The 14,690-nt window shown below is 46.2% G+C and overlaps 1 pseudogene; it reads right to left on the reverse strand.

The window, feature by feature from the left end:
• LOC141027463 (rust resistance kinase Lr10-like) overlaps nucleotides 1–14,690 on the reverse strand; it is a 260,444-nt pseudogene that overhangs the window by 124,896 nt on the left and 120,858 nt on the right.

Raw genomic sequence — 14,690 nt, forward strand, 5'->3', positions numbered from 1 at the left:
TTATTGTTTATGTTCATGATTGAAACTATAATTTCATCGTGAAGCTTTTATAGATGTTTTTTGATGAATTGATACAATAAACTTGCGGATGAAGATGGAATACTATGCTTTGCCTATCGATCTACCGCCCACTGATGTGAAAAACAAAATGTTTTTTTGATATATTCTTTTTGAGCGGTTTCTTTTGAGAAAATGTGAAAAACCAAACAATGTACCGTCACTAACGCATGCACAGGCCTGAAGATGCATCACAGTTTAGCCCACCGAAGGCCCATTGATTTACTAGTCCAGGAGCAGGAAAATCTCAGACCTGCTAGCCATAGGTTTCCTCTCGTCCGACTCGCTCGACGGCGCCGCCACCGCCGCCGCCGATTTGTTGCTCCGGCATGTCCGCCTCAGCTGATCGCTCTCCCCCGTGGGAGGAAGGCCGCGCCTCGGTCCGCATCAGGTACGCGAAGCAGCAGGATTCTCATCTGTACTCCTCCTTAAGGGATCTCCTCACCTCTCCTCCATCTGTGTTTGTGCAGGTTTTCCTCTTCTGCCCCCAGCGGGACGCCGGCCGAGAGGCTCACCGACGACCTCCTGGTGGAGATCCTCTCCCGTGTCCCGGTCAAGTCGCTCTGCCGCTTCAAGTGCGTCTCCAACCACTGGCTGAGCCTCATCCACCACCCGGACCACCGCAAAAAGCTCCCACAGACCCTGGCCGGCTTCTTCTACACCACCGACGACTTTGAGCGCATCCCGATCTCAGCATACCATCTCGCCAATTTCTCTGGGAGAAGCTGCCCTCCGATAGACACATCTTTCTCCTTCCTGCGGAACCACCGGCGCGTCGATCTACTGGATTGTTGTGCCGGCCTCCTCCTCTGCAGCTGCTACACGGGCGAGGGTGACCGTTACATCGTGTGCAATCCCGCGAGGGAGGAGTGGGTGATGCTGCCGGAAACCAGCAATGCAGGCACGAGGGGCACTGTAAGTTTGGGTTTCGATCTGGCTGTGTCGTCCCACTTCCATGTGTTTGTGTTGCTGGCGTTCATGGATCATGATGGTAACCTTGGCCGTGGCCTCACGAGGGTGGATATTTTTTCGTCCGAAACCGGGAGATGGGTTCGTAAAGAAAAGAGATGGAACGAGAATCTTTATTTTCTTGGTCCTAGGCACCAATCTACCGTTTTCCTCAACGGCTATATGCATTTTTACGCCTACAGCATCACGTCATCCCATTGTGTAGTCGTGGTTGACATGGAGGGGGAAACATGGACGACCTTCCGTATCCCTGGCCATCTGCGGCATGGTTTTCTTCAGCTGTCACAGGGCTGCTTGCACTATTCCAGTTTTCAGGAAGATGAAGATGAGGTGGTTCGACTAGTTGTTTATGTTCTTGAGGACTATGACAACAAAGAGTGGATGTTGAAGCATATCATTGAAACTTCACACATATCTGGATGGACACCTATTGACCACCGTTGTATCGCAATTCATCCGGAGTATGACTTGATCTTCTTCACCGTGGGAGTGGCTACCAAAATCATGTGCTATGATATGAATAGTCGGCAAGTCAAACTGATCTCCAATGTTGAATATGATAATCCACCATATCTTCTATATGTCCCATTGTATGCAGAGATACAATCATTGCACACATGACATCATAACAAGTGGATCGCTAGTTGGTTGGTCGTAGTATGGACCAGGGGGGTTAAATTTGGTTTTCATTTCTTGAATGATGTGTGTAGCCTTTTTAGTTTGGAGCTATGGTAGTTAAGTATTGTCGCAGCATGTATGATTTCTCTGAGATTAGTTCATGTACTGTTGAAGGGAAAAAACATGCTATGATCATTCTGTAAAAGACATGGTAAGTGATTATAATCATCAATTTGCAGTTCGGGTAAGTATATTCTTGTTGAAAGAGATCAAGTAAATGACCGCTTCGCCTGGTAATGATATAATGTGTGAGATCATTTTTTCTTTGATGCCACACTTAATTTATGATGGTGAAACACTTTGGACAGTTACATTGTCAGCATATTTGATGCTAATTAATTCTGGCTTGTTTAAATACGAAATGGTGCTGGCATCAGTGCATCGGTGCTGGGACAAAAATATCCATTCTTTCATAAACTTCATTTTCCAAACACAACATTTGATTCAACGGACTTAGAAGATGTCCTCTTTCTTTGTAGGGTTTTTCCGGGTATATAGTTAAAAGAGTTTACAATTATCTGTAATATAGCAGTTTGTTTACGATTTGTCACCCCAGATAGCATGTGTCGACACTCGTCACCAGCCACGCCAGCAACCGGAATTGATATGGGGATTGATGTCCTTCTCGGTGCAACTGGCTGAGCAGAGCTGCAGGTAGGTGGAGCGTTGGCATCTTCTGTTATTGTTGAAGTGCTTGCAAATCTCTACAAAACCGAGCTGCTATAGTTGTTACTGAAAGAGCTGCTTTTCTTGTTGAAGTGGGAGGCCCTCGTCTTCCGCCTTCTTCCCAGGAGGAGCACTCGAATTGTTTCCTATTTTGCTTGACTCCTTCCTCCTCTTCTTTCCTTTCTGTTGTCCTTCTGTAGTCTCAGCTTCCATGGCTGCACAAGTGGTCACGATTATAGGCAACCAGCCAACCAGATTTCCTAAACTTTTGCAATTGATGGAATATTTCATGAGCACAAACACAAGATTGTACATGGGCATTACCACTGTGCTCTGGAGAGGAGTCAAGACTATAAGCAACCAGACAGCGATGTTTTACTCCAAGCTCTTCGTTCCCATCATCTCTCACAGGCCCCGTTGCACTTGCCTGTGACATTTTTAAATTGACTTGTGAAAATAGCAAACAAACTATGACAAGCACAATACTGCTCGGTCCTCTCTAGCATAAGAATTGTATAATTTGCGTTTCTTTGTACCTTGTGAGATTTGGCTGCCGTTATCTTGGGTGCTGCTTCAGACGCCTTCTCGCCTTGATAGTTTTTTCCCGCCGACATCTCATCTCCTCAAATTTTGCATCAATCACCTGCACCAAAACCAATGAGTGAGACGAAGTGAAGCACATAACATGTAGCACAAAATAGAGAGAGACGCTGCTTAATTATATTCAATTCCTTTTCAAGGGCATCAAGGTCTCTCAACCACAGAGTTTCTGGAGTTGCTTTGCCCAAAATTTCAGCTTCGTCCTCTAATTTCTTCTGCCGTGTTATGAGCTCCCGTACCTTCTCTGGAGTAAATGTACCAACTGCCATTGTGTAAAGATACTTGTAATTGATCGCATGAACTCCTAGTGCCACTTCTTCTTCCACTTCTGTAGCTCCTCCTAGAGCACCAGGATTGGCCGTAATTGAAGATTATTGGATTCTGAAAATGTGTTAGGGCCTCGAAGGGCTGTTTATATAAGATACAAAACTTGGGGGCCAAGGATAGTAGAGATAGATTACAACTTGAACTACCAAATATACAAACCGAATATATACTCTAACTCAAACTGCTCACCGAGGCCGATGAGAAGAGCGTTGATGAGGACGCGGTCGTCGACATGATCACCAAGCTGCCGGAGTTCATCACCGATCGACTTGATCCGCTGGCAGAAGACGGTGACCGGGGAGTCTCCTTGGGTGATGGTGCGGAGCTCGGTGTGGAGAGCGTTGATGCGGGCGTCGGAGTTGTCTTGAAACAACTGTTGAAGAGAGGCCCAAAGCTCGGCTGCGGTGGCGTCGTCGTTGGAGACAAGATTGAAGAGCTCGGTTGAGATCCGAGTATAAATCCATTGGATGATCGTGAGATCGTCCTTAACCCAACGAGGATTGGCAGGCTGCGGGACAGAGGATGGATGTATATGGTGGCGTAGACCGCAGCGACCAAGGTGGATGTGGAAGAGATGGCGCCAGTGATAGTAATTGTGGGCAGCGAGATCAAGCGAGATGGGTATGAACGGCGCGACATCAGCAATTGTATCTGCTAGAGAGATTTGTGGTGGCGGAAGGGTGTATTGGTGGTGGGTAAGAGAACTAGGGTTGGAGGGGGAAGAAGAGAAGGATGGCGATCTGGCGGCGCTGAACTCAGCCGCGGTAAAGAGGGGCCGTGCCGGGAGAGGTGGAGGGGCCGGCGGAGAGGCCATGTCGAGGAGATAACCTAGGCGACGGATACCATGAAGATTATTGGATTCTGAATATGTATTAGGGCCTCGAAGGGCTGTTTATATAAGATACAAAACTTGGGGGCCAAGGATAGTAGAGATAGATTACAACTTGAACTACCAAATATACAAACCGAATATATACTCTACTAGTAATGTTTCTCTTTGGCAATGGTTCATGCCCCTTCTGCTTAAGCTCGAGGAATAGCTCTGCTCTCTTCCTCGTACTCACTTCGATTTCCCCGGAGATAACATCGAGAATAAACTTCACCTTGTTCTGAAGCTTCAACAACTCTTACCCAATATTTTGCAACATTACTGCCTGCACAAAATAAATTAGTTAATGTGTCAGTTTGCACATGAACATCATCATCACAGAGGGAAAATCAACAAGTACCTCTCTTTTGCCATAGAATTGGAGCCTCAGTTTGAAGAACTCTTTAAGTACTGAAAATGCAACATAATTTCAGATTCAAGTCCACAAGAAGTTAATGTGTCAATACTGGTGCATACTAGATGGACACTGTCCCCTGGGGTGTCATATTTTCGAATTTTACCATCCGAGTCAAACAAGTGCATGTTTGTTGTTCCTATTGTGGTTGACAGCTTGAATTTTTCTCAAGCCCTTCTTGCTTAGCCATAGTCGTGTTTTGCTTACTCTAAATAACCTCAAACTCCACGTACAAATCATCGTAGTTGGACGTCATATCCTGTAAATTGGTTGTAACCAAAGAAAGTCAAAACATCTAAAACTCAAGAGAAGGAACTATTTGTATAAGTAATTACCTCCGGAAACGGTGGTTCCTTGTCCTTGCCTGTATACAAGGATTAAAGAAATTGTTGGTAATCGTAAGTCCAGCGTAGGTATGCCTGACACAAACTGCCTTTGAAGTTTTTTCCTTCACAGAGCCATGAGAGGTTATTAACGGGAAATTCGCATCAAAAACCAATCATTGAATTAATTAAGGAGCAAAACTGTTCTAGTAAAAGCATTTGACGGACCTTGAACCCCTTGTACCAAGGGACCATTGGTACGACGGCCTCTCCATGTAGCAACCTTTCCAGGTTAGCAACGATGTCTCTTGGATTATAGTTTGGGACACGGCTACTTCATCAAGTGCCAAATGTTAGGTTTTGTAGAAGGGTCTCAACCCCCGTAATATGGGAGCCCGCGTATATATATTGATATGGACGAGGCCAGCTCTCGCAGGAGGTATACATTGAGGTAGTTGAAACCACCAGAGAGATACATGGGGATAGAGAGGATTACATCAAGAGATAAACATGAAAATAAAACAAAGAGATCTCCTCTAACTACCCTAGCACCGAAAGTGGCCTGTATCTATACGTGACAATGTTTAACACGCCCCCTTAATCACAACTGTCTCAAGTTGAGATTACGCCTGAATTCTTCAAAGCTTCTGGTTGGCAAGGCCTTTGTGAAACCATCTGCAATCTGGTCTTTGGAAGGAATAAACCGAACATCAAGTTGTTTATTGGCAACTCGTTCTCTCACAAAATGAAAGTCTATCTCAATGTGCTTGGTTCTGGCATGAAAAACTGGGTTAGCAGATAAATAAGTGGCACCAAGATTATCACACCACAAACAGGGAGGTTGAACTTGAGATACTCCAAGTTCTTTAAGCATAGATTGGATCCAAATGACTTCTGCTGTGGCATTTGCTAATGCTTTATATTCTGCTTCTGTACTTGACCTGGACACAGTGGCTTGTTTTCTGGCACACCATGAAATTAGGTTAGGACTATAAAATATAGCAAAACCCCCTGTAGACCTTCTGTCATCCAAACAACCAGCCCAGTCTGCATCTGAGAAAGCACTCACAAGTGTGGAAGATGACTGTTGAAACGTAAGACCTGTGGTTAAAGTATTCTTTATGTACCTCAAAATTCTTTTGGCTGCTGTCCAATGGGCTGTGGTAGGTGCATGGAGAAACTGACACACCTTGTTAACTGCAAAAGAGATATCTGGTCTGGTAAGAGTTAAGTACTGGAGGCCACCCACCAAGCTTCTGTACCCAGTAATGTCCTCTCGAGTCAAAGGTTCTCCTTCTGTTAAAGACAAGGTTTCTGAACTAGACAAGGGTGTCGGTGAGGATTTGCAATTTGCCATGCCAATTCTGCTCAACAACTCTGTTGCATATTTTGCTTGTGACAAGTGAATACCATTATTGATTTTGTTTACCTCAATACCCAGAAAGAAATGCAAGTCTCCCAAATCCTTGAGAGCAAATTCTGACCCTAGGTCTCTGAGTAAGGCTGACACTGCTCCATTTGAAGAAGTGGTGACAATAATATCATCAACATATATGAGGACAAATATGAAGGTTTGATGCTTATTGTAGATGAACAAGGAGGTGTCAGACTTTGATGGAATAAAACCAAGTGCTTGCAATTTCATACTTAACCGTGAGTACCATGCTCTAGGTGCTTGTTTTAATCCGTATATAGCCCTATCAAGCTTACATACATGAAAGGGTGCATCTTTATCTTCAAACCCAGGAGGTTGTTTCATGTAAACTTCCTCTTCCAGAACACCATGAAGAAACGCGTTCTGTACGTCTAGCTGTCGAAGGCTCCATCCCCTAGACACAGCAATTGACAGTACAAGACGTATCGTTGCAGCTTTAACAACTGGACTAAACGTGTCCTCGTAGTCTATGCCATACCTTTGCTTGAAGCCCTTGGCCACAAGTCTTGCTTTATAACAATCTATTGTGCTATCAGATTTCTTCTTGATTCGATACACCCATTTGCAGTCAATCACGTTCCTGCCTTGCCGTGGGGGAACAAGATGCCACGTCTTGTTTTTCATCAAAGCCTTGAACTCTTCTTCCATTGCATGTTCCCACCTGGGATCATCAAGAGCTGCTTTCAAACTGTTAGGTTCACCAGTAGTACATAACATGCCAAATTTGGAGAAATTTTCGTAATTCATGCGACTAGTAACTCCCCTTTGTAGTCTGGTGCGCGGTGCCACAGGAGAGGCCACAGGCTGCTGTTGCACAGGCGATCTAGGAGGTGGAGATCCTCCTGCGTCAGCGTTAGGTGCTGGCGACCCCAATCTCGAGGGAGATCCTGTCACTGGCGCAGGCGACCGCGGGCTGGGCGACCGATCCGCCCTGGCGCTGGGGCCAGGCGATGCGGGGCCAGACGAATCTACGGCTGGTCCCCTCCACGTGCTCTCCTCCGGTTGGCGCTGGATGGTGGGTTGCATGCACCCACCCGTGACGCTGCCGCTGTCCACTACGGGGCGCACTGGCACCGAGGCAGAGTCAGGTGCTGCAGCACTGGATCCCGAAGCGGATCGGTCTGCCGCCTGCAGGGGCGATCCCGAGGCGGATCCACCTCGTGGTTTGGTGTCTCCTGCAGGGGGGCACATAAAATGATGCCCGTTTTGATCCAAATTTGCTCCTAATGATGAATCTGCAGCAATAAACTCAGGCAAAACATGATGAGTAGTCAAAGGTTGATCAGTACTATGGTGTTCACCCCCGTGATCAACGCCGGAGAGGGAAGGTGGAAGTAGAAGTATTTCTTGTTTAAGAAGGGCGCCGGCATTTGGATGAAGGGATTGAAAGGGGAATTTTGTTTCATCGAAAACAACATCGCGGGAGATGTAAACACGTCCCGTGGCCACATCGAGACATTTTACTCCCTTGTGTTGGGCACTATAGCCAAGAAAAACATACTGTTTTGATCTAAAGCTAAGTTTGTGAGTATTATAAGGACGGAGATTAGGCCAACACGCACACCCAAAGACACAGAGAGAAGTATAATCTGGCTTGGTGTGAAAGAGGCGCTCAGTTGGGGTTTCATTGTTGATAACTCGACTAGGGAGAAGATTTATAAGGTGAACCGCGGTTAAGAAAGCCTCATCCCAAAACTTCAAGGGCATGGAGGCAGCAGCAAGAAGTGAAAAACCCACATCAACAATGTGTCTGTGTTTACGTTCTACGGAGCCATTTTGCTGGTGAGCATGGGGCCAGGATACATGATGAGAAATCCCTATTTTCTGAAAAAAGGAGTTGAGTTTTTCATACTCACCACCGCAGTCTGATTGCATGGCAATAATTTTGCTATCAAATTTTCTCTCAACTAGGGATTGAAAGTTGTGAAAAACTTGGAAAACGTCGGAACGTTTCTTAAGCAAATAGATCCACGTGTACTTGCTATAATCATCAATAAAGCTCACGTAGTATGTGTGTCTAGCAACAGAGGACGGGGCTGGACCCCATACATCAGAGAAAATGAGTTGCAAGGGTTTTGTGGACACACTGGTAGAAATAGAATAGGGCAATTGATGACTTTTTGCCCTCTGACAAGCATCACAAATAGTTTCACGATCATGCTCACCAACAAAAGGTAGCTTATGTTTACTAAGAATTTGATAAACAATAGAAAAAGATGGGTGGCCTAAATGATTGTGCCATCGTTCTGAAGAGACTTTGAAGGCTCCATGAACTTGCTTATTGAACTTGGAAAACTTGGGAATCAACGGATAGAGGCCGTGCACGCATCTACCGCGATAGAGGACCCTCCTCGTGACCTGGTCCTTGATCAAAAAGAAAAATGGGTGAAATTCAATAAAAACTCCATTATCAAGTGTGATACGATGAACGGAAAGGAGATTTTTGGATGCACTTGGAACATGTAAGACATCTTTGAGATGAATATCACAATGTGGGGTTTTAACAATAGACTGACCAACATGACTTATCATCATACCTGCAGCGTTTTCTGTTGTGTTGATTTGCTCCTTGCCGTGATATCTTTCATGCATGGTCAGCTTCTCAAGATCAGAGGTAATGTTCTCGTTGGCGCCGGAGTCAAGGTACCAGTTGGAGTCAACTCCGTAGGAGGTATCTGCTGCAGCCGCAACTCGTTTCCTCTGGGAGTTATCCTCTGCATAATGCCATTTGCACTCTTTTGCGATGTGGTTAGTTTTTTTGCAAATCTGACATTTGTTCTCATATTCCTCATTCCCGGTGAAGTGGCGACCTTGGTTGTTGTTGTAGTAATGACGCGGCTGGCCGTTGTTGTTGTAGTAGCCGCCGCCGTCACCATGGTTGTTGTTGTAGTTGCCGCCACCGCCGCCACGGTAGCCATTGCCACCGCTGTTTCCATGGCCGCCGCCGCCGCGGTAGCCGCCATTGTTGCCGCCGTTATTGAAGCCGCCGTTGCTGCTGCCATTGTTGCCACCACTCTTGGGGAAGCCACGGTTGCCCTTGGGAGGGCCACCACGTCCTCGAGCGGCGGCGTTTGCGGAGGACTTGAAGGCGCCTGATCTAGAGCCGTGGAACATCTCCACTCTCTGATCGAAGTTCGACACCATGCCGAACAGATCGTCGACGGAGAGGGGCTCAGTGCGGACGTCAAGAGCGGATATGAGGGGTTGATAGTCCATATCAAGGCCAACAATGAGGAAGGAGATCAGCTCTCCTTCGAGAAGAGGCTTTCCAGCCATGGCAAGTTCATCTGCGAGTGCACGCATCTGACCGAAGTACGCAGTAGCGGATTGAGAACCCTTTTGGGCATTGGAGAGGGCGGCGCGGCAGTTGTTGGCGCGCGACCTGGACTGGGCAGCAAACATGTTTGCGAGAGCAGTCCAGATGGCGTGGGATTTTTCTAAGGAGGCGACTTGCACCAGAACTTCTTTCGAGAGATTGCGAAGGAGATAGGCTACAAGCTGTTGATCCTGGATCAACCAGGCGGAGTAGGCTGGGTTTGGAACGATCTGATCTTTGCCTTCAGCGTTCTTTGAGGTGATGGTTGCTGGTGGTTCTGGGATTGTTTGATCTAGGTATCCTAGGAGGCCCGCTCCTATAATCTGAGATCGGGCTTGAGCTCGCCACAGAACATAGTTCGTGCGAGTCAGGGGTTCTGAGATGGTGTTGTTTAGGCCAGCGGAGGAGAGAGTTGAGCTGGAGGAAGACATGGCGAGACGAGCTTTGATGCGTTGGTGGAGATCGATGATGGAGGCTAGACGAGAGGGAAGAGGGAGGCTCTGTATACCATGTTAGGTTTTGTAGAAGCGTCTCAACCCCCGTAATATGGGAGCCCGCGTATATATATTGATATGGGCGAGGCCAGCTCACGCAGGAGGCATACATTGAGGTAGTTGAAACCACCAGAGAGATACATGGGGATAGAGAGGATTACATCAAGAGATAAACATGAAAATAAAACAAAGAGATCTCCTCTAACTACCCTAGCACCGAAGGTGGCCTGTATCTATACGTGACAATGTTTAACACCAAAGCATTTACTTCCATTGACCAAGACCATGGGAATGACCGGCAGATACCTGAACAAATTAAAGTTTGCATATTTTAGGTTACACAATCAATCGTCTTGAAGGATGAATGTTCAAAGAGATAATAATAATATTACCAAGTGGGTTCAATCGACTGTCCTTCTTCATTCAGATAGTTGAGAAGAGCATCGTCGTCCATCGGAAAAATTAAACGGGTGATAGGTGCTAATCTAGTGTAGAAGTGGTGTGCTTTATCCGCATATTTGCCCCCCTGAAATGAATATAAGCAGACAAAGAAGCATGAGAAGCCGTTGATATCATAGGGTACATTGGCTTGTTACAAAGCTAATTAATTAACCTACCGAATGTCTGGAAGCAAACTATTGTTGCTCCCAACAAAATCTTTGAGCCATCTCGATGATTGTGCTCGCTGGACTCTGCTCACCGTGGTCGTAGTCTTATGCCGAGTGTTTTGAGACATAGCGAGCAAACTGTGACACCTGTATTTATACAATGATGGTCATCACGAATTTAGGAACATGATGATTCCAGATGCACAAATAAATTCAAGAACAGTTTGGCACACACACACAGGCCATAGCTTCTTGGACCAAATTCCTCTTGAACGCACATAACAAAACCTTCCTCTGCCTTGGTTTAAGGCTGTCGACCATCAAAGGTATTCTCAGGGCTGCCTCTGCCATGGGCACAAGAGAGGATCGCTCCGGCTCCGCCCAGTGAGAGGAGGCTGGCTGTTTTGGCCCGATAGAACGCCGTCTGAAGATGAAGTGCCGGAGATGGCGAGGGATAGATGGCAGTGCTCGTTACTCATCTCAGAGCCCAAACCCATCGTCTCCAATAGCAATCGCACACGGTTACAAGTCCCCGTCCCCTTTCAGAAGCTCCTTGTCACTGCTTTCTTTGTAACTGAGGTTTTTTCTTTTTCGTTTGGATGAGACGATACAAAAGATTTCTCATTTTCATTTTCATTAATTAAGAAGCGAGTATGAGTTCTCTGTTATAACCCAACCCCTATTATCATGAACATGGACACCACTGACCGACCAGGACACCACCAACGTGAAGAACATAAAGCTATGGAGAAGAAAAGGACATCCGTCGAGGGGTAGCTAACATGATCGTCATCACTGGTTGCCCCCATTGAACAAGCGACCCTGTCTTCACCTTAGAGCTCCGCCAACGAAGTCATCCACCCCAAACAATTGCACAAAGCCCACGACAACCCATGCCAACCGACATCCACATGAACCAATGACCGACAACGCCGACTTTGACGATGAGCTTCACGAGGGAAAAAAATACAAGGCTTGCAAAGACCGAGTCTGCCGCAAACAACCACCGAGAGCATGTCATCATCACCACCGGGACTCGCTCCACCGCAGCTCCGACTCCATAGCTAAAAGGCACACCATGGAAGAACACACCTGAAAGAAACGACTACTAGAGCCCGAGCCCGAGATGACGGTGTGGTATACCAGCGGTGGTCCATGGGTAAGAGCCATGTTAATGGGCCGGACTTAGGACTCAGGAAGCCTAGCTATGAGTGAGGGCCCTTTGTTCGACAGGAGGCCCGACTTCTGGAGAATCATCATCTTAGCGTGCAAGTCAAGGATCCCTCGGCCGGTTCAGGGTCAAGCAGTGGCGGAGCTAGCCGAGTATGGCCGGGGGCCAAATACAAAATAGGAATGTTTTTTTGGGGGGGGGCACTAGTAGAAAAAGGGCCTATTGTCCCGGTTGGTAAAGGCCTTTTGTCCCGGTTTTGAACCGGGACTAAAGGATCGTTACTAATGCCCTAACCCTTTAGTCCCGGTTCTTACACGAACCGGGACATATGGGCCTCCACGTGGCCGGTGCGGCGAGCCCAGGCAGGAGGGCCTTTGGTCCCGGTTGGTGGCACTAACCGGGACCAATAGGCATCCACGCGTCAGCATTTCAGGGGCTGGAGTTTTTGTTTTTTTTTTGAAAGGGGGGGGGGGTTTGGGGGGTTAATTTAGGTGTTTCATATATTGTGTTAGCTAGCTAATTAATAGAGAGAAGTGTCATCTCTTATCTCCGTGCTTGGTCGACGCTACGTACTATATACGTATGGAGAGGACTAGACACGCTAGCTAGTAAGCAAATGAAGGAAACAGAAGATCGTCATGAACATATGCATACAGAGAGAAGTGACATCGACCACCTCTCCTTCTCCGAGAGATTGGTCGAACAACAAGTTCTCGTATATCTATCCGACACTACCGGCTACATATATACAATACTTATCTCTTACAATATAATCTCCTAATTAAATTGTAAGAACACAGGGTCCACATAGTATTCTCCGTTTTCAGCGATCACATGGTCAAGGAAGAATGCCGCCAATTCCTCTTGAATTGCTCGCATACGATCTGGTGCTAGGAGTTCATCCCGCATCCGAAAGATCTAATTTGAAGAATATATATATGAATAAATGAAACTCAACACAAATGATGGTAATAAAATAAAATTGTGAATATTATTGCTTACGCATTCATATTGTTCGTCAGAGTAGCCCTGCTCACAGGTCGTGTAGCGGATGGACTCGCAAACGTAGTATCCACAGTAATTATTCCCGGGTTCCTGCCACAACCACTTTACAAGAAATAGAGGTCAATCAAACTGATAAGCAAGCATGCTAAATGGTATTGATGAAACTAGCGCATGAATCACTAGGAGATGCGCGGAACATGCTACTATAGTACTTACTTTCGGGTGTCTAAATTGCAGCTTCTTCGGCAGTCCCGGAGCTTTTTTGGTGAATTTTCTCCAAACCCTGCCAGACAAAGAAAACAATTACTTGATATCAGGAAATGAACAAAGTTGCTGATATGGTGGATAATGATCGATTTAACTTACTTCTCGAGCATTTGAGTCATGTCCGCATAGTCCTGGGGATCTTTTCGTCTCGAGTCTAAGACGGTTACTACTCCCTGCTCAAGCTTAATCTCTAGGAGAATATAGTGGGCTATTCCCCGGCTGAAACCCACAATCGTCTCCCCACCCTGGAAACAAATCACGCGCAACATGAAGAAATCTCAACTGCAGCATGGCCCAGAGCAAACTCGGCGTGGAGTAATTGCCTGCGGGGAGAGGTGTGAGCGAACATGATCCGTTAACGGGGGGATTGAGGAGATCTAGGGGTTTAATCCCTACATGGATTGGGTGATCCCCACTCCCTCACCCAATCCCTGGGTGGATTGAATCCTCTAGCGGGTTGGTCCCCTGAGTACCAAACAAGGCCTCAGGGAGCCCCCCCTGTAACACACATAGCTCCGCCGTTAGGGTCGAGGTCGGTTAGGAAACTTGTAAACCCTTGCTCTCGCCCCCTTCATAAGGCGAGGCTAGGAGTCAGTTTATCACAAAACCAAGGATCACATGCTATTTTGAAATTCTTCACCATCCTGGCCAGTTTATCACAAAACCAACATAACCCCCCCCCCCCCCCCCCAAGCATATGTTGGTAGCTAGAGCTTGTGTCACAACCTCGATCCTGTTTTGCACCTCATATAGAAGCTATCCGAATGTTTAGTCCACTTGTTAAATTACAATTAATGACCCATAATTTGAACATAAATTCCACCGCCAGGCAATCAGCTAGATCATGGTCTGAACTTTGGCTTGTTAGTCCAATACCATGTAAGAGGAACCTACCACTTTGCAGTTATTAGTGATCAAAATTCTGTGTATTGATCCATTATCGTTCATGTTCATGATTGAAACTATAATTTTGTCGTCAAGTTATGATAGATGGTTTCTTTGAGATGTTTTTTCAGATGACTTTTTTTGAGGGAACGCCATCACGGCTAGCTTTATTAATCAAAGCAAAACACTTACATAGTTTACGAGAGATTAGAGGATGGATACAAGAGGGAGGATCATCTACCCTATTACAAGTATACTAGTTCTCGTAACAATATTTAGCTAGCTCATGGTCATGGCCTCATGGGCTGTGCCATTGGCTTCCCGCATGCAATGAGTGAAAACGACATTGCCAATCTCCATAGCAAAATCAAAACAGTCTTGCAAAAACAGGTTGTCGAGCCTTCACGAGCTTGAATGACTTCAACACAATCAGATTCAGCCACAATTTGATTAATACCCATCGATGCTACCATAGCCAATGCTTCTTTCATTGCCAAGGACTCCACCATTAACGCATCAGAAGCATATGGAATAAAAGTACCTGAACAGGCAACAAAAATGCCAAATCCGTCACGAATTACAGCTCCAGTAGCCCCTGACATAAGT

Source organism: Aegilops tauschii, chromosome 7 (genome assembly GCF_002575655.3).
Source record: "Aegilops tauschii subsp. strangulata cultivar AL8/78 chromosome 7, Aet v6.0, whole genome shotgun sequence".
Classification (NCBI taxonomy): Eukaryota; Viridiplantae; Streptophyta; class Magnoliopsida; order Poales; family Poaceae; genus Aegilops; species Aegilops tauschii.